General features: G+C 44.5%; 1 protein-coding gene across 5 annotated transcripts in view; it reads left to right on the forward strand.

Annotated features, from left to right (window-relative positions):
- FAM219A (family with sequence similarity 219 member A) overlaps window positions 1–18,473 on the forward strand; it is an 85,824-nt gene that overhangs the window by 19,022 nt on the left and 48,329 nt on the right. The gene's annotated exons all lie outside the window — the stretch shown is intronic.

Consider the following 18,473-nt stretch of genomic DNA (forward strand, 5'->3'; position numbering starts at 1 on the left):
AAGCAGTTGAAGTAAATGGCCCTAAACTGTACTGTTTGTGCAATTTAATATCTATTTCTGCTCAAAGCAATTCTGCAGGGACTTTACATACAGTAAGAGCAGAATAGTTTCATTCTGTTATGTTAAAGTCTATTAGCTCTCCTGCAAACAGGAAATAGTTCACAGCTTCTTGATAACTCAGAGATGACTGAGGTGGGAAAATCAAGTGAGTTACACTTCTCTGTAAGCACAGGTGTATATTCAGTGTGGAGTACATTGCTTTGCTTCAAATGTTTGCAAATACTGCAGAACTACAGACATAAAAATCAGAGAGAGACAAGACAGATGTACACCAACTGTCCCATGATTACATGTTACACAGTCTTAATGTCATTCTTAGCATATATAATATTTTCCTAGTGGCTGTACCAACTGGATGAAATACAGATTACAATTAAATTGTTGGTCCCAGTGGCATAGAAAAAACACAGCAGTTGTTCCTGGTGTTTTCTGGCTGTGACTCTATTTTTGTTTGTGCGTCGTATTCTGCTGGGCTTAGGCCACCTCTTTGTGCTGACTTGGCTTCACCCCCCATCACACCCCTCAGTTAAAAGCCAGGGCTCTGCAGGCACTTCATACAAGCTCTTGTGGATGGTGCCCAATTTCCAGATATGACACCAATCCCATAACTTAGATTGAAAATGTTGCTTTGGGAAAAAAAATAGTTATGAGGTGGATTTTTATTTCAGTGCAATGATTGTAGACAGAAAAGAGTTTAAATGGAAGTGTAACCAGTTCAAAGTAAATTGAAAGCCTCCAGGCTGTGATATGTTAGAGGGTAGGTTACAGGTGGGTTAGAGTGCTGGCTGTTTGTGGCAAGTGAGGTGTCTCACATGGGAATGATTATCTCAACAGGGGATCCTCTTCAAGACTGATGGGCTCCCAGCTATGGACAGTGAGCTACTTAAGAGTGAAGATAAAAGGTCTGGGAATAAGGAGTGGGAGCTGGTAAGAGGAAAAGAGAGAGTGTGAAAGAGCAGTAAAGAGCAAGGGAACCTAAAATCATGTCCTGAGATAGCTGCACTTAGCTTACAGGCTAATCGTTATGATGTGTCATCAGTACATTATGTGATTATACATCGTAATGGGCCAGGACTCTGCTGCCTTTTCTGAAGGTCATTACAACGCATTTAGGTATCTTTTGTGTTTGTACAACATGAGCATCAGTTTAGATAGATCTGTATGCAGTGAAGTATGCTGAAGATATGCCCAAGGGTTAGGCTATATGTAGATGAGCTTTTTAAAAAGCGAATTTCATCTAAAGCCTCAGAAGCTCTCTCTGAGCTGTGGTGCTGGGGGCAGGGACCTAATGAGACTGCTTTAATGCAGCTCTAACATACATATTAGGTAGCGGTTGGAAAGATAGTCTATCTTTCAAGGTTTAAGCAGGACTTTCTGAAAGTGCCTTCAATTAACAGCTAATGACAAGCTTTCTTCAGTGCTTCTCTCGTTATCTTGTATAGCCAGATAATGAGGATGATCATCTAGAGAGACTCAAATTTATTTACCATTTTTTATTTCATTGGAAGACTTCTGGATATTCGAGCCAGTAACATTCCTGATTTGTGCCTCAATAAGTCAAGTGCCCGAGTTCAACTTAAATCTATCATGGCTTTCAAGATTTTAACTTTCAAATAGCTTTTTCCGGTAGCACAGATGTTGCAAACCTTAAATTAATGCACAAAGCTACTTCTACCCTGTAAAAGATGGAACTAATAGGTAAGAAAAACAGTATCTCTTCCCCATGTCTGTCATCTTAATGCTAATGGCAATTAAAATATCTACAAAGGGCTATTTCAACTAAATATCTCATGTTCACCAGTATTTGAAAAGAGAATAATGAGCTGAAAGTGTTTCTGTGCCCACCTGCAGTGTTAATTGAAGACCATGAAGACAAAGAGGTAGAACTAGACTCAAGGGACCTTTCTTATGGAAACTTTGTGTGACCCATCTCTCCTGCATTTGGATATATTTTCTAAGTCATCCTCGTTAAACTGAGAGGCTTCAGTGGTAATGAGAGGTCTTTTAATTCTCCCCCTTGTATTAATTCTACAGGCAACTTAAAAATTACATTGAAAGCCTTGTAAAGATCCTGTTTATGTTATGTTGACTCTGTGCTGGTCTCTGCTTTTCCATACACGCTAAGCACAGCAAAAGAAATGGACACAAACATGACCTAGCCTCAGAATTTACAACTGAGAAGGGACCTGCAGGAAAGTCGTGCATTTTTATTTGCTTTTGAAGATCATGTGTTGGTCTTATTCTTTTAATTGTGAGCTCCTCATAGAAATGAGACTCACGGGGGGAAGAAATTGTCAGATGTGACAGATTAGTAGAGACAGGACGCTTTACATTGATTGGGGATGTGTGACATAATTGAAACATTGGGGAGCTCTGTCCGAATTACAGTGGTTTGGATGATAATGAGAAAGGAGTAAGTTCCTGAGAAAATTAACTGCGTGAAGAGCATGAAGCAATTCATAAGGCAATTCCAGAAAAACATTTGGCTGGAAAAGGAAAGTGACAGGAAAAAGAAACAAGCCTATATGCTGAACCCAATCTTTAAAATGTCTGGGGAACAGTTCTGACCTATGAGACTTGATTTGTTTATGCAATTTTATGCTTAATATCAAATACTTGCAGGAAGGGATCACCTTTCAGCACTGTAATATAGTCCTGGAGCTGCTGCTCCTGACCGCTTTCATTCCTCTGCAGTGCAGTTTGAAGTATAATATTGGTAGTTATTGCTTTCTGGTGCATGCTGTCAATGTGTTCAGTAGAAATGCGTTTATGAAAATGCTCTTATCTGGGGGGGGGGGGGATAGAACCCTGGAGGAGGACCCAACTCTGCCGCTGCTGTTGTGTTGAGCAGCTTCACCTCTTTGGATCTCAGTTTTCCCAGCTACAGAATAGAGGCTAATGATTCAGGCCTCTCTTGCAAAACACTTTGAAAGATGAAAAGGAAGATAGAAAAGCTGAGACACGGAAAAGAACTTAGCAGCACGGCAGGGAACACAGAGGAGCCATCTGTGCAGTGTGGCGACGGAGGCTAAAAGGCAAACAAAAGTTCAGGGACATTAAAATGCAGTAGAGAGTAGACAAAATACTGTGAAGCCATTTTAGTCCAATATTACATTGCCTGGTACATTGGGTGTGGTTTTGATCACCCATCCTAAAAAGGATTGCAGAATTGGGAAGAGTTTGGGGATCTGCAACAAGAAAGCAAGGGACAGTGAAAATACTGCATTTGTTTCTCTTTGAAGAAGCAAATAAGAGTAGGCATGCTAAAAGGAGGAAAATAATAAAGGAGATAAAAAAAGAAGATAAGGGTCTAGTGGATGTCCTGACTCCTACTCCAAAACACAAGATATTAAGAACACTCAAGAAGACTGAAAGACGCAGATCGCAAAGCTGATTTAGTGGGGTGACTGAGAGAGGCTGGAATGAGAACCATCCCTGCAGCTTATGGACCCACTGGCACAAGGCACCATTTACCAGAACGGGAGAGTTAATGGATAGGAATCTACAGATCTACATTAAAGTAAAAATAAACAGTCTGGAAGGGATACAGACATTTGTGTTTCAGCACTTCTGGCAGCCCTCTAATTATCAGGGCTTAAAAGGAAACTTTCCCAAATACTGGGTCATCCTGAAAGAGATTTCTTACCTTGTTTTGGGTGAATGAGCATGCCTTTGGTAAGGTTGAGGTAAAGCGTGATGAGGCTGCTGGTCTGATTTGTTATGGTAGTTCCTTTGCTCTTATTTCACTTAATGTTCCCACTCTCTTGGCTATCAACACAGAATGGCTGTATGTGCAGCAGGGCTGATACTGGCAGACAATCTAACAGGGTTACAAGGCAGTACACTAATAAATATCAGTACACCAGCTGGGGAAGGAGAAGCCTACTGGCTACAGAAGGACATGGCAGTAGCACATGCAGGATGAAAAGATGCATAAAAACTGTGAAGTTAAGCCTCCAAAAAGTCTTTACAGCCTGATTTGGACTTAATGCACTACAAGTAGTGCATGGTCATGTAATCCAAGACCATTTCGCTCTTCAGATGATCAGGGTTCATTTCACAGCACCATAGCTGTATTTTACTGTAGCCTCATTGCTCCTGTTGGGTGTCTAGGTCTCATTTACTGCGCACTAGTCAAAATTCCATCTGCAAGCCAAACAAATCATTCTGTGGGCTGTTCTGTAGGGTTTGGCCCTACAGATAGTGTCTGAGTACTTTACAAACTCTTGGGTTATCTCTGCAGCCCTCCTGCTAGGTGAGAGGATGGATGAGAGCCTCTCAAGATCCTCCCAGCCCTCTCAAGATCCCTTCCAACAGCCTCTCATGTGATCGTGTGGCTGGACAGATAAAAAGGGCTGAGACAGTGCTTAAGTCCAGAACATCGTTTGGATTTTCAGTGTAACATACCTATGGTCTGATGACTTTTTGTTTTTTTCCTTCCTGGTTCATAGCTTTTTGCCTTTTCAAAGCACAGCTCCCGCTGACTTTGGTAGCAGTTGCGAGCACTCAGCAAATCACACCCCAGGGCTATGAGCCAGGAACCCGGCAAAGGAGGGAGACCTTAGTAGTGACCCTTTGGGGGATATCTGGTTGAAGAGGCTTGACACATTTCACATAACTCCAAAGCGAAGGTCCCAGTTCTCTAGGACAGCCCTGAGTTGCATAACCAGGAGATCGTCTTTCCTCCCGTGTGCTCTGCTCCCCTGTTCCCTACACGACTTGCAACTTCTGCAAGAAATCGAGTACTTGGGCTTCTGTTACTTCATTCATCTCTGGCATAGGTCCATCCTGTCCCCTGAATTATCCAAGGAAAAGGGACTACATGAGTATGTCATTGAAGACTGTTTCGTAGCACATAGGTTGAAGGGGCTCAGATTAGACTGCAGTGGCTGTATTTGAGAGCTGGGCTAACCAGCCCTGCTCGTTCTTTCTAAGGTCAGTTCCCTGCCGTTTTAACAGAGGAAAATGGAATAAAAACAAATTCTTACATGCCCTGGCAGAGCAGCACCGGCATGGCTCGGGGCATAGTCTGAGAGCGCTCAGCTCTGTGCTGCAGACCTTAGCTAAGGCCAGGCCCCAGAGACAACTAGATTCCTAAATCCCGTTGATTTTCGTTGATTGCAAGGGATCTCCTAGGAGTTTAATACCAAGTCAGTCAGGGGCTAATTGGGGAAGTAACAGCAACAGTAGGTTATTGTCTTTTGTGTGCATGAGCCCTGGAAGAGCATGGAGATGCATGGGATCACAGACATCTGCTGACAGCTATGTCCTATAGTGCTTACAGTCCCATATGCCTTTTTCTGGCCCTGTGTGTGTGTATAAAAATATAAAATATATAAATGTATGTATATTTTAGATCAGACTGAGAGAAATGTCCAGAGTAGAAGATTTGAGCCCAAAGAGTTGACATTTGGCAAATGAAAAAACCTATCAAAATGAGCAGATTTGATCAGAGAGCAAAGCAGGCAAAACAAACCCTCTATGGCTCATAGCAGTCTGCCTTACGGCAGGGCCTTCGGGAGCCCAAGCGCAGGGCTTTGGGCTTGGTTCATGTCTCTGTGACAGAAGGAGGAGTGGCCCAGAGGGACCTGAATAAACAGCAAGAGCCAGAGAGAGCGTGTGTCTGAGCCTGTCCCTGGGAGCTCGGATCGTTGCAGTCACCCTTTCGTCTCTACCCACGTAAGCGGCTTTCCCCACGTGCAGGGTGAAGGTGATCCAATTAGGCTTTTTGTGCATGCAATGAGCTTCCTTGACCTCCCGTTCCCACCTCGGGGGGAGTTTCCTCTTGTGCTCAGCAATCTGGTGCATCTCCTCAAAAGGGGCCGGGGCCAGATGGCTTGATTTAGGCTGATGAAGGGGCTGCCTTCGAAGGAGAACTGAGGCGGAAGCTGTTTGGCCTGATACCTCTTTCTGGTGCTGCCCACGGGAGGCTGAGCAGACAGGCTGCACCCGAATGCAGCCAAATGGAGACCAGCTCCACTGCAGGAGGGAGACAAATTCTTCTTTAAAAATGCTCTCTTCATACCGTTAGATGGGATCTGGCTGCCTGCATTTCAAACAATTTCCTCACAGCCAAGTTTATCTCAGTATTTGAGGCATATTCTGCTCTTTGCCCCGTTTGCTGCGTTGTGTGAAAGATAACAGCACTGAACTGTCTTCTCAGGGGCCACCCAGGAGTGTGGCGGATATTGTGTGTACCACTGGGCTTAACCCGAACGTGGTTAAATACTAGCTGCGCTTGTCGCTTCCTATCCGCAGCGTCTGGCAGCGCCACGACTGCCGAACACCTTGCCGAGCTGAGCCCCAGCTGGCTGCATAGGGCTGCCATTGTCTCCTGGCCCTCTGCGGCTAATAAACCAAAACCAAAACCCTGCGATAACTGAGGGAAACAGAGGAGCAAGCTTAGCTTCCCTGCTTTCAATAGGGGAGAAGAAAAAAGCTGCCGCTTCTGGAAATAAAAACAGTTTTTCTTCAGGGATCTTCATTTTGCGCTTTCTTTCAGTACTGGGCGGGGGAGAATCACGTCTGGTCTTTGGAGACAAACTAATTCATAAGCTGCATTTATGAAATCAGCGATTTCCCTTTAAGCCAGCTCCTGTGCCTTCGTCTTGGCTTCCCTGATTAGTCACATAATGAGGATATTTCTAATACAAACGTATCAAGGGAGAACTGAGCCAAACAGCATTTTATCAGAGGAGAATCTGTATCCCCTTGCATGCTAATTAGTCACCGAGACGCAGACTTGGAGCGGGGGGAGGCATGAGGCGAGCTGTGATTTTTTTAAAAGCCGAAATGCTTTGTGCCCTCAGAATTTCTTACACATGGCTCAAAAGCCTTGCCAAGGTGGAGTGCGATTTGAGCTCGCCCCCAGCCTTCGCGTTCCCCGCCCCTCAGACGTGTTTGCCTTGCTGCTGATTCTGCTGCTATTTGCGAGGTTATTTCTGTCACAAGCTTGGCTAAACAGAAACTCTCTCCTTATAAATATGGAAATCGGATGATTGAGCTCTCGTCTCTTGGGATAAGTTCAAAGCGTTGTGCTGAAGAGGAAGAGGCTGCTGAGCACTCTGCTTGGCGGCTTTATTTTCTGTATTCAGGGAGAGAAACCGGTAACATATTATTACTGGAATCCATCTCTGCAGAATGGGCGAACAACCTCTCAGGCCATGTTCAGGGCAATGTGCTGAAGACCTTGAACTAGAGCCCAAGCTAAGCACRGCAAGGTAAGGAGAAGAGTGGAGAGCATTGCTGCCTGCATCGTGCTGTCCTCTCAAAGGCTGTTAGCGTTACCAGCCAAACCTCTCTCTGAACTCTTCAGCCTGAATGAGGGGTCGGGAGGCAGTGCTGCAAAGAAACAAAAGCTTGGGGAAAAACATGGGCTGTGGCCTTGAAAATAGATATATATACATGGGTGGCTTGGCCAGATAGTAGCAGACAGTTATGTTGTTCCCAGCAGAGCAAGCCAGCACCACATAGCTTTCTCACTCTCCATGGTGGAGCGCCCCACTCTGTCCAGCCTAATATGGTCTCCGCCTCTGAGATCTCCACCTGTCTACAGGGTGACAAACATGGTTGGTGTGCGAGCCTTGGCCAACTGTTCCTCCTTTGGGTTATATTGCAAGAGTCTGTGGTTTTAGTTTTGTTAAACAGCTTTGAATTCCACTGGGCATCCATTATTCCTGAGAAGACTCTTGAAATCTCCATCCCAGAGTGATGGATTTCCACACTGCTCCTTCAGGACTTTGTTTAGATCCTGCTTTACAATCTGTCTCTTTTCTTCTGTTTTCTCAGTGTCTTCCTGGGGCAGAGGTGGCTTTGGTGTTGGACAAATACACATGTATTTGCTCTTCCCTTCAGCTTSCTGACTGTTTGCATTTGCTGCGCAGCCTTCCCAGGGCACTGAATCCTTGAGATTGCCATGCTGGTGACTTCTCTTTCTTCTTGAGCCAGTTCTATGCAAGTGGTTGAAGGAAGGCATGGTGATTCCCTGCTGAATGAAAAATAGGTGTGCAGTGGAGAAGAAACTCTATGGTTTGGACATGAATCCAGAGGCTAAAGAAAGGTTTTGCACTTTACGTGTATTTCGTTTTCATTCCAGAAGTGTCCGACATCAAGTTGACAGTTGACAGACAGCATTTTTAGTTGCGTAGGTCTCCCCATTGACTTGAGACATCAGTCAGAGTACATGCAGAGCCAGACACACCTGCACTCTCAGAAAGGCAGGGATTTACTAGAGAAAGGAAGGCTAAAGACTGATTACTGGAAAAGGAGTGAACATGAGAAGCAATCAAACAGCTCAGAAAAGGATCTGAGGGAATGGATAAAAAAGGCCAGAATATTCCAGGTGCAAAAGGCAAGGCCTCATTCATCTTACATGTATAGGAGTTGAACATGTCAAAAATCAGCTGCCTTTCATAAAAAAAAAAAAAAGAAAGAAAGAAAAAAAAAAGGTCCTAAATGTTACCTGGAAAAGAATAGGTGGCCCCAGAGGTGTGCTAGTAATGACTGTGCCATTCCCGCACTGATTGGAGCTGTTGGTCTGTTGAAAGGTATGGATGTGGGACCATCCTGGCCTTTTCCTGCTATTGTTCTCACCGCCAGACACACTGAAAGCTTAGCGACGTAGGATTTGCCGTGTTGGATCCAGTGCATGACCTCTGAAAGTGGTTATCCAATCTCCAGGGCACTGGATGGAACTTATATCACTGGAACTAGACTTTTCTACTGTCATTTGTATTGTGCTGGGACATTTTTGTCAGAATACATCATCTCTGCAGGACCTGCCAGAGCCAGACGACATTTTTAGTGTTTCCTTCAGGCAAGCTTTGATCTCATCTATCACGTACGGCTGGAATAGCCTAGCTTTACGCAGGGAGGCCTGAGGCAAGAGACGCTCGGTACACCAGTTCTGCATTGCTCATGAACGTAGCATTTCAGCAGTGATGGCACCACTTGTCTTGCACTTTCCCGGCCTGTTTCTCTGGGTGTTAACCATCCATGGGAAGGAATCACAGCTCCTCTCTGCCACGCAGAAGAGTCTCTGGTTGTCTTTGTTTCAGGTGGAAAATATGCTCTTTTAAAATAGTTTTGTTCTTGGTGATGCTCCTTTTAGGCCTTGGAGTAGTAAAGTTGGCACGTGCATTTGAAAGAAGCTCTAAACACTAACCAAGGAGCATGAATTCAGTCACTAGCAGATCCTGCTGTGGTCTCTCTTGGGCAGCCCTAGGGCCGTGCAGAGCACTGGTGCTTTCTATAGGATATGGCCAGAGCATGTAGCCAAGAGCCCAGACTCCTGTTCCTGCCTGCACCCTCCACACTGTGACCTTGGGCTGACACACACCTAAACTTTTAATCATTTTTAGGATCTCCTTCCTCATGAGTTGAGGTTTAAAGAGCAGTTTTAAAGTTATTTGGGAGGTTTTGAGAGGGATCCTGGTTTGAACACATGCCAGTTGCTAAACTGGCTCTTACTACAGCTACTAAGGAATTTCTCTGTGATGCTTTATTGCCTTGAAGACCCATATGGCTCATGTTTGACCTCAGAGCTATGGCTGTATGATCAGAGGGGCAAAAGGAAAGGCATAATGCCCTCACTTATGTGCATCCTTCACAAGGCAGGAAATGTTTTGGTATTGAAGCATCCTGAAAACATACCAGCAGTTAATGGCTGCTTTTAAATAGTTATTGCATGCCAGCCACTGGGTGGGGAGTGCAACGTGGCATTTCTCTGATTTGCAATGTTAATGATCCAATTTAAGTCTTGTAAAGTTAGCACAAGATACCAAACTATAAACGACTGTGATAATAGTGATGGCGCTTATGTGCATGAGAAGAGCCTGGAGGGAAATACAGTGTTAAATATACTCTATCATGATTGAAAGGAAAGGACCAGGGGCTGCTTGTGCRGTTGGTTTCTCTGAGGGAAATCTAACAGGAATCATGTAATTACTCCCATTTTTCTTCCTTGTCCCTCAGTTGCTTTCCCAAACTATTTATGTGCTTACTGACTTGGCACTTCCTCTGTTATATTAGACTCCCAGGATTAGACATACATGATCATCCAAAAAAAAAAAAAAAGAGAGAGACTCTCTCCCCAGCRCCACAAATACCATTTTGATTAGGAAAACAGATGTCTAAAACTTCTTGTTCACTTTCCACTGCTTGCGCCTTTCGGTTTGTTGCATTTTGTTCAGCTCGAGAGGGAAGTCCGGCGGTCTCTTCACTTCCAGGGTTTCGAGGGAGCCGTTCAGCCCGAGCACTGCAGCACAGCAGTGCAGGCCAACGCTTGTGTCGTGTACCCGCTTTAAACAAAGCAAAGAGCTGATGTCCTCACTACCTTCCAGTGAATTAAGCTGCACCTTACAGGTATGCGTGCTGGAATGTAATTTCAATGCTTTTGAATATGCTTTTCAATTCTGCTGCAATTTAATTAAGAAGACTTGAGGTTTTAACCATACCGCAATGTTAACACTGCTGGCTTTTCAGTTGCTGAAAAACAATGACTTCAGATGCTGATTTGACTTACAATTATAAACGGATCTGGTTCAAAACCTGGATCCTGTAGTGGATATTGCAGGCCTAATTTTTTACCGTTAAATAAGATCTGTTCAGCAGCTGCTCAGAACAGAAAAGAAAACAATGTTGTAACTGGTGCGTTGGCAGAGCTAGTGGAAAGTCAATAAACAATTTTTTATTGCTTTTTAAAACTGAGTCAGTAGCTCTCCATGTATTTCAGTGCATCATTCGCTGTGTCACCAAAATGCCACTTATTTTCACTCAGGTAGGAGAGTGGCGATGCTGAGATAAGCGGTTAGTGTTTTGAATCCAGCAGTGTACACATGTTGATGCAAAGTGCAGACTGTGGCTTCCTGGGAGCCTTCTCCTTCGGTCACCTTGTGATTCTGGCACTTCCTGAACACGTGAGACTCAAAAATGATGTTTCCTTCCTACCTCAGCTCACCAAGACAGAAGTGAAGGCCAGTCACGGTCCTTGAAGGTGGACAGGGAAGTTTGGAAAACCTCTTATTCCCAGGATAAACTGGTGTTCTGCATAAATGAAGCAGAGTCCTCTCCTCTGAAGATGGATGGGGGAAGAGAGTGGCTAGGGGCACTGCAGATCATCCTGAGGGCAGGTTGGAGAGAAAAGATTGGAGCCTGAGTGTGTATGACCTCTGTCATCCCATCTGGGGTGGGTCCTAGAAAGGCTGTCAGGGCAGCAGCCTGCAGGGTATTGCAGAATGGCTTTCTCCAGCCTGAATGGGTTAGCGGTAGGAGACTGTAGGCTTAGCACAGTGTCCTGGCATCTGTGTCCCCCTTCACTATTTGAAAGAGTTTGCAGTCTTTCTAGACCTAGCTCTGAGTACCGACGTCCTTTCCCTGTGCTCAGGACAGACTCAGTGTGTGCATTTGCATGCCATAGCTCTGATTCTCTGAAAAACAGTGCTGGAGCATGAAAGGGATGTTTTGTCTTTGAGGGTTGTTCAGAAACATAGCACTGCTGACTCCTAGGTCAGGGGAGCATCAGTCGCTTTGTCACCTGAGTGTTGTCGGCTGTAAACCAGATAAATTACAGAACATATGTTACCTCATAGCCACTATAGATGACTGTTTGCACTCGCTTCTGGCCTACTAGTTGACTATCTTAAGTGTGCAGGCATGTCTTCTTACCCCTAAGTCGTTTCTCTTCCCAGATCTCCTTTTGCATAAATACAAGGTCTGCCTTTGCTTATGTTGTCACTTGGAGGTGTCAGGGCTTTTGAAACCTACCCCTGCCATGCTGTTCCACTCCTTCCTAACCAAGCATTTGGTTTATAAGTTCTACAATTTTGTACTGAGCTTACTGGACCTCTGGTCTGACTTAATAAGACAATTCGTATGTCCTTATTTGTTTCATATTTCATATACATGTGAAATTTCTCTAGAATTTGAGAATTTTTCCAAAGCCCTGAATCTGAATTCACAAAAGTAGTATGAGCTCTTGAACCTTTTCCTGTTATTTAAACCTGTTTCATTAAGACTCCGTTAGATCATTGCTCCACACCTATTTAATGTTCCATAAGAAAACAAACAAACAAAAAAAAATCCAAACCAAAAACAAATCCTTGTCTTCAAATACATAAGAACTAAGTGCTGGACCATAGTTAGCTGGCAATGAGATGAATCTACATCCRGAAGGAAAAGGATGAAGAAGTTGAGTAAGACTAACAAATAGAGGAGGATAGGAAGGGGGGCTGAATAGGGCCTAGCAAGATCATGGACCCTATCACCTTGCTCCAAAACCAGATCACCTTGCCCCAAAAGCAGATCACCTCTATTGACTTTCTACCTGACAAGTCTGTTCCTGACCTGGGCTTTAAATCCTCCGGGAATAGGGATTCCACAGCATCATCAGGCAAATGAGCAGTTTCTCAGTCTTACCTCTGTAGTTTTCCCTAATATTTCCTTGCAACCTTGATGCAATTTAAGGTACTCATTTCTTGTTCTCTTAATCAGAAAGGTGAAAAGAAAATTACTCCTTTTTTTCTTGGTGGTAGCCTTTTCTATATCTKAAGACAGCTGTTACATTCCTCCTTAGTTCCCTGATGGTCATAACTTCCAGCTTTTATCCATAGGGGAGCTGAGGGGATCACATCGTTCTTGAAATATGGGCTCCAAAACTGAATGTTTAAGCTGGAGCCTGGGGGATGCGGAGTAGAGTATGGGAGGGCCTTTTGCGAGGTTTGCAGGTTAGTTCCTGCCTGACATCCCCCTCTGACACTTTCCTTTCTCTTGCAAAACGTGCTGTTACTGACCACTGTTCAACTTGATGCACTATAAATCTCTCATCCTTTGTGCCTCTCCGTTTTATGCTGTTTTTCACATCGACTATGTATGTCTTGGTTCCCAATGTTTTTTTGAACGCTCCGTGCTTATAGACATTTAATGTTTATACTGCAGTGATACTTAGAGGCTGCAGAGGCGTGTTGTCCAACGCCCTGTGTAACTGTGCTTATACGTACCCGCCTATGCATATCAAGGTCCCTTCCCCAGAAAGCCTGCTGTCTAAAGCTGCCTTACAGCTTGAGGCAGAGTGAATGTGTAAATGGCATATCATTCTTCTGTTCTTGGGGCAAAGAGACTGAAGGCATAAATATTTATTAGCAAGAACAATTTCCTACCCCAGGAGTCTGGTATGACAACACAGGAATGACAAACCCCTCGGTGGACCTGAATGTACCCCCGGTATTTGGGGTACACGTGGTTTCTCACTTGTTATTCTGTTCACTGAGTCAGTCTCTCATGCACGGAACATTTATCAAATTTTCAAACTCCGTGTTTGACTTGAAAAATAAGCAAAACACTTGAACCTGTCCTTTCTTGTTAGCATTTATCTGCAGCGTGTGACCCACATGGGCAGCTTTGGAAAGCAGGAGCCTGCTGAGCTGTGAGCACTCGCTGTGGGCTGTCGCACAGGCAATGGCACCAAGGCTCCCAGGGTCTTTAAGCTGAGCGGCAGAGGAGAACAAGCACATCATCAGCTGGTACTGGGGGAAGACAAAGTAATGAGCATTCGGCTTGTAATGATTCAGCTCCTGATAATCGAGCCAATGCATCTGAACTGTGTAGAGAAGTGATGGGTAAAGCCCTATATATTAGGTCTTTCCTTGAGATTTGAGTTTCAGGGCAATCTTCTCCTGCCTTATCAAAAAACAGAGCTACTTTGATGGTCACAGAATTTCTCATAGAGAGGAGAGTAGTGAGCATTTTCCTGTGGCCATAAACATGACTGATCTTGGGGATTGGGAAGAGTGGGCAGATAGAGACATCTGTTTTCAGCTATACTTAAGGAGCAGCTGAAAGCCACAGAAACTGCATGTGCCAATTCTCTTCCTCATGCACAGGAGTCCTGGGGCAGTTACAGGGTGGAAGGCAGAAGGCTGTGAAGGAAAGGTAAAAAAGTTGCATTTTCAAAGGTGCTGAAAGGATGTGGTTGTACCTAGAGCCCAGCTCCATTGCTCGGGTTAAAACCCTGCCCAGTTTGCCAGTTGTTTGGGGTTATGTCCCGCCACAGTCAGCATGGGCTTTTGGGAAAGGCAGATGGCGATAAGAGTAAAAAGACTATTGGCCTGGTGCATTACGGCAAAGCTTGTGTTTCTTGATAAGTACTGCAAAAAGAGAAGGGGAAAAAACAGGAAAAGAAGAAAAAACTCACTGAGTGTCCCATATTCCTTAAACTCCTGATTTAAGTTTAAAGTGGTTTTGGCTTTTCTCAGTGCCCCTCCATACCAGGGGTTCACACTGCTTCTGCTCCATGAAGGCTCGCTGGAACTAATTTCTGATGTTCAGAAATGGCATATTGGACACACGGGAGGACACCGCTGTACCTAGCAGCAGGGCAGAGTTTTCAAGGTCCATTGTGTCAAGCCTGTAGAATGAGCCAAACTAATCAGGAACTACCCTGCCATTTGGATGCTGTGGTTGTCTGTGCCCAGTTAAGCTGTGAGCCTGTAGGGAGAAAACTTTGATTAAACTCTGGCCCCAGCCAAACGTTTTTGCCATGGCCTGATTGAACGTATTTTTTCCCTAGGAACGAAGACATAAGGAGAGCTCAGGAGCAGAAAAACCTAAAATGTATCAAACTCCCAGAGCCATTTAGAGCCCCTGCAGCTGCAGCTCGGCAGTTGCCTTTTGATTGGGAGTGTTGTGTTCCACCTAGTGAGCAGAGAGAAATCACATCATCTGGCCTGGGACTGGTCACACCGCATAGCTATGATTTTGATATTGGGGTCTCAGCTGAATGCTTCAGTCTAGGGAGGCTTGTAAAATAAAATAAAATAAAATAAAACCACAAAGTAAATTCTAATAGCAAAAGCACTTGGTGAAATCTCAGTGTGCTCATAGGTGTTCGCAAGCAAAAGGCTAATTAGTCAAGTCAATTTTTCTCTGGGTAGATCGGATATATACAGCGAAATGCATGCGTTCAGTAGGCCCAAAAGCAAAGTGTGTTTGTTCAAAGAGGCAATTCCAACCGAACTACCGTGGGAATTCTGTCGTTCTCGCAGTCAGGGTTTTTACTATGGAGTCTTGTGCATTGCTGCAGAACGTATAGGAAGTGAGGGATTGGAAATATGACAGGGCCTCAGCGCTCACAGGCCGGGGTAAATGCACTCTAGCATTAGGGAAGCTGTCTCTGGCCCAGCTCAGTTTTCCTTTTACTTCCATTTTAAGCTTTAGAGGGAGAGGGCCTGCCCTGTGCACGGCCGTGGTGGTGGCTCAGACTCTGCCGTTCCTTTGTGATCCCTTTGCGTTGGTGATGCATCTGCTGCGAGGCAGGAATGTGTTTGCACCCGAGTCTGCTACRGAGGTGCAGTTCACACAGCTGAGGTGGAGAAGTGTCATTCCAAACCTTAGAAATGAATTCCCAGTGTAAACTGGCTTTGTTATGGGCTCTGCTGGTGTTTCCTTCGTCACTCCAGCCTTCCCTGATGTCTGAGTCAGGGGTGCAGCCTCAGCCAGTTGTTAGGCCTCTGTAGTTGAGGGATGGCTCCAGTTGAGTAGAGCAAGTCCAAGACCAGAGTCCAGATCCTCAGAGGCACTTAAGAACATTTCCCCACTCCCATTTTCCATGCAAACTGATGTCTAATATATCTGGCAGGTTACCCACAAGGGGATACTACTCTGTCAGCAGATCAGTTTCTGAGTAAAGCAGGGTCTGTTTTCAATTTAAAGGGATTTAAGCATAAACAGTTTAAATGTGAGCTAGTCCAGGAGGCCAGGCCTCCTCCTTGCCGTGTGAAATGCTGGCTGTGGGCTCCCTCCATGGGGGAGTTCACAGGTCGGAGTGCCTGACCACGCAGGCGAGGAAGGCAGTATGCAGCCACCGCACCATGTCCTTTACCATAATATCTCTACTCCCATGCCCTCCTGCAGCCTGCTTACAGCAGATTGTGACTCCAAGAGCTTGTGAGGAGGCATCCAGCTCTTGGAGTCATGCTCTTTAAAAACAGCTGTATCCTGCTGTTTCCCAAAGCACCAGAGAAAAGGTACTCATGCTAGAAGCCTGGACTCAGTTCATGGGCTGCCAGTTAGACCACCTTACACATCCCTTTCAGTGAAGTTCTGGCATGGCTGAGAAACCACTGTCCTTCCTACGATTTGGCCGTTCCCAGGAACATCCTTTCATGCAGCCTGGATTCTGGTACAGCCCCTTCAACTGGGTGTATTTGAGAGACCGATCCCATGTTACAAAGATACTGAGAGAACCAGTCTTCAACTGAGATCATAAAAGAGGTTGACACCAAAAATAAAAATGGCCATTTGAGCTCAGATTAAAGGTCTCGCCTACCTCAGTGTCCTGGCTCCAAGAGGTCAAGAACAGGGTGAAGCTGTAGCACTGCCCCCCAGTTCACTCTCCAGCCTCCAGGGATGGGTGGCTCAGGGGCTGCCTGTGCCAGAAGCGGTACTTTCGTGTTTAATAGCCCTTGATGGATATTTCTTCCACTCATTTATCTCACCCTTTCCTGAGGCCCTTTTAGCATCCACAGTACTACGTCATCTGCTGTAGGGAGAAGTACAGTGTTGGCTTCCAGCTGCTGCTGTGTTAATTGCCACTTGATAATGCCATCTCGGTCTTGTGTTGCAGAGAAGAAAGGCAAGCTGATCCTTATTCACACCGGCATCCCCCTCAGGATTATTTAGACTTCTCTCAGATCCCCCATCAACTGTCTCTTCCCAGCTGAAGGGTCCTAGTCTTAGTTGGTCATCTGATGGAAGACACTGCACAGCTTTGATTACCTGGGCCCCCTGTTCTGAAACAAAATGTATAAAAAAGTATATTGCTCCAGGGCTGGCAGGAGGATGGGAAGTATTGAAGATGGAGGCACACCCCTGTATATGCAGTGCTGGTACGAGGTTTTCTGCACGACCTCTGCTCCTTTCCTGATTTCTGACATGTTTCACTGCTGTTGAGCGCTGAGCTGACGTTTTCGTAGAATTATCTGCCATAATCCAAATCTCTTCTTTAAGTGATAGTAGCTAGTAGAGCTCCTCATTTTCATATGTAAAGTTGGGATTGTTTTTTTTTTTGTGTGTGTGTGCCACACTTCACTTTTATCTTCATTTAATTTCAACTGCTGTATTATTGCTTAGTCGTTCAGTGTTATTAAAGATCTGATATTCCTCTTCATAAAAGTAGAACTTTTAACTTAAAATTCATGTGATTCATTATTTATGCCTAACTGYGTTCTCGTGAAGACTACCTCATTTGTTTGCAACCTGCTCTAACCTTGTTCTCCATGTTGTTAAACAACTGCCACATTCCTCACAGCAGTGGCTGCATTAAGGGAAGAAATCTTGTGTGGTTAAAAGTTACTTGTTTTGGGTCGTTAAATGTAAAGTCTTGTAAGCACCTTCCTTTTTAAGTACTGTCAAAAAAAGTCATCTGGAGAATTCAAAGGAGCAGAGTTGTGGTAAAACATTATCACCCTACACATGTTATTTGACCAGTTTCTATGAAAAGAGAGCCTAATTTGAAAATCATATTTTATTTCATAAGTCCAGTGTATTATAAAGAGCTAATGTGCACTGCAAAGAGAAGGCACTGGGGAGGAAGGGACGGTAGTTCACTGAGTGATTTTTTTACTGAGAGTAGAGAGGGATGGTCCCTTGCTTTGAAACTCTGGCTTCTTGCGTACAGGTGTCAGTGCTGAATCACGGGGTGCATTTTGATAAGAAAATTTGTAAATGCAAACTCTAGAAACTGAGAGGTGGAAAATCTTAATTAGCCAACTTGGAATGGTGTTTTCTAGTATATAGTTTCTGAAAGTTTGTTCCATTTCTTCTGTAGTGATGGTTTCTTCAGATGTTTGGACCTAATATTAGATATGTGTTTTCCCTGTACAGCTACCTATTATAAATGAGATTTATATATATATGTATACATGCATATATACATATCTTCAGTTTAGTTTCTAGCTTCTAGGTGGGAAGAAGTGGATGCATTTGACAACCAATTTTAATTTACACTATGGTGCTAAATATAGGCAATTCTAATGTGTTTGAAGCTTCCAGTGGAAGGACTTTAATATTTTTATCAGTTGTGGAACTGCCTGAATTGGTAGCTTGTGCATTAGAGGATTCAGAGAGAGACTGTACTACAGAGCACAACACTACTTGGATTAGACTGGCTGCAAGTTGGCCTGCTGGAGCAGACTTTGTGTCTTGGGAGCTTTTGTTTTAGGGAGGATTTCAGTGGGGGTGTAAGGTGCTGTGTTGACAGATGCTGAAATTAATCTTCTCAGTTAGCCACAAAATTGTTCCAGCACAGGAAGTAGAGACTTCCTCAGTCTTCCCCCACAGGGACCGGAGTTTGAATTCTCCTACTCGCTCAGTCTTTGTTCCCTCTGAGCTGGACTTTCACACAGCTAGTCAAGAGCTTT

Source organism: Apteryx rowi, unplaced genomic scaffold, assembly GCF_003343035.1.
Source record: "Apteryx rowi isolate R43461 unplaced genomic scaffold, aptRow1 scaffold_612, whole genome shotgun sequence".
Lineage (NCBI taxonomy): Eukaryota > Metazoa > Chordata > Aves > Apterygiformes > Apterygidae > Apteryx > Apteryx rowi.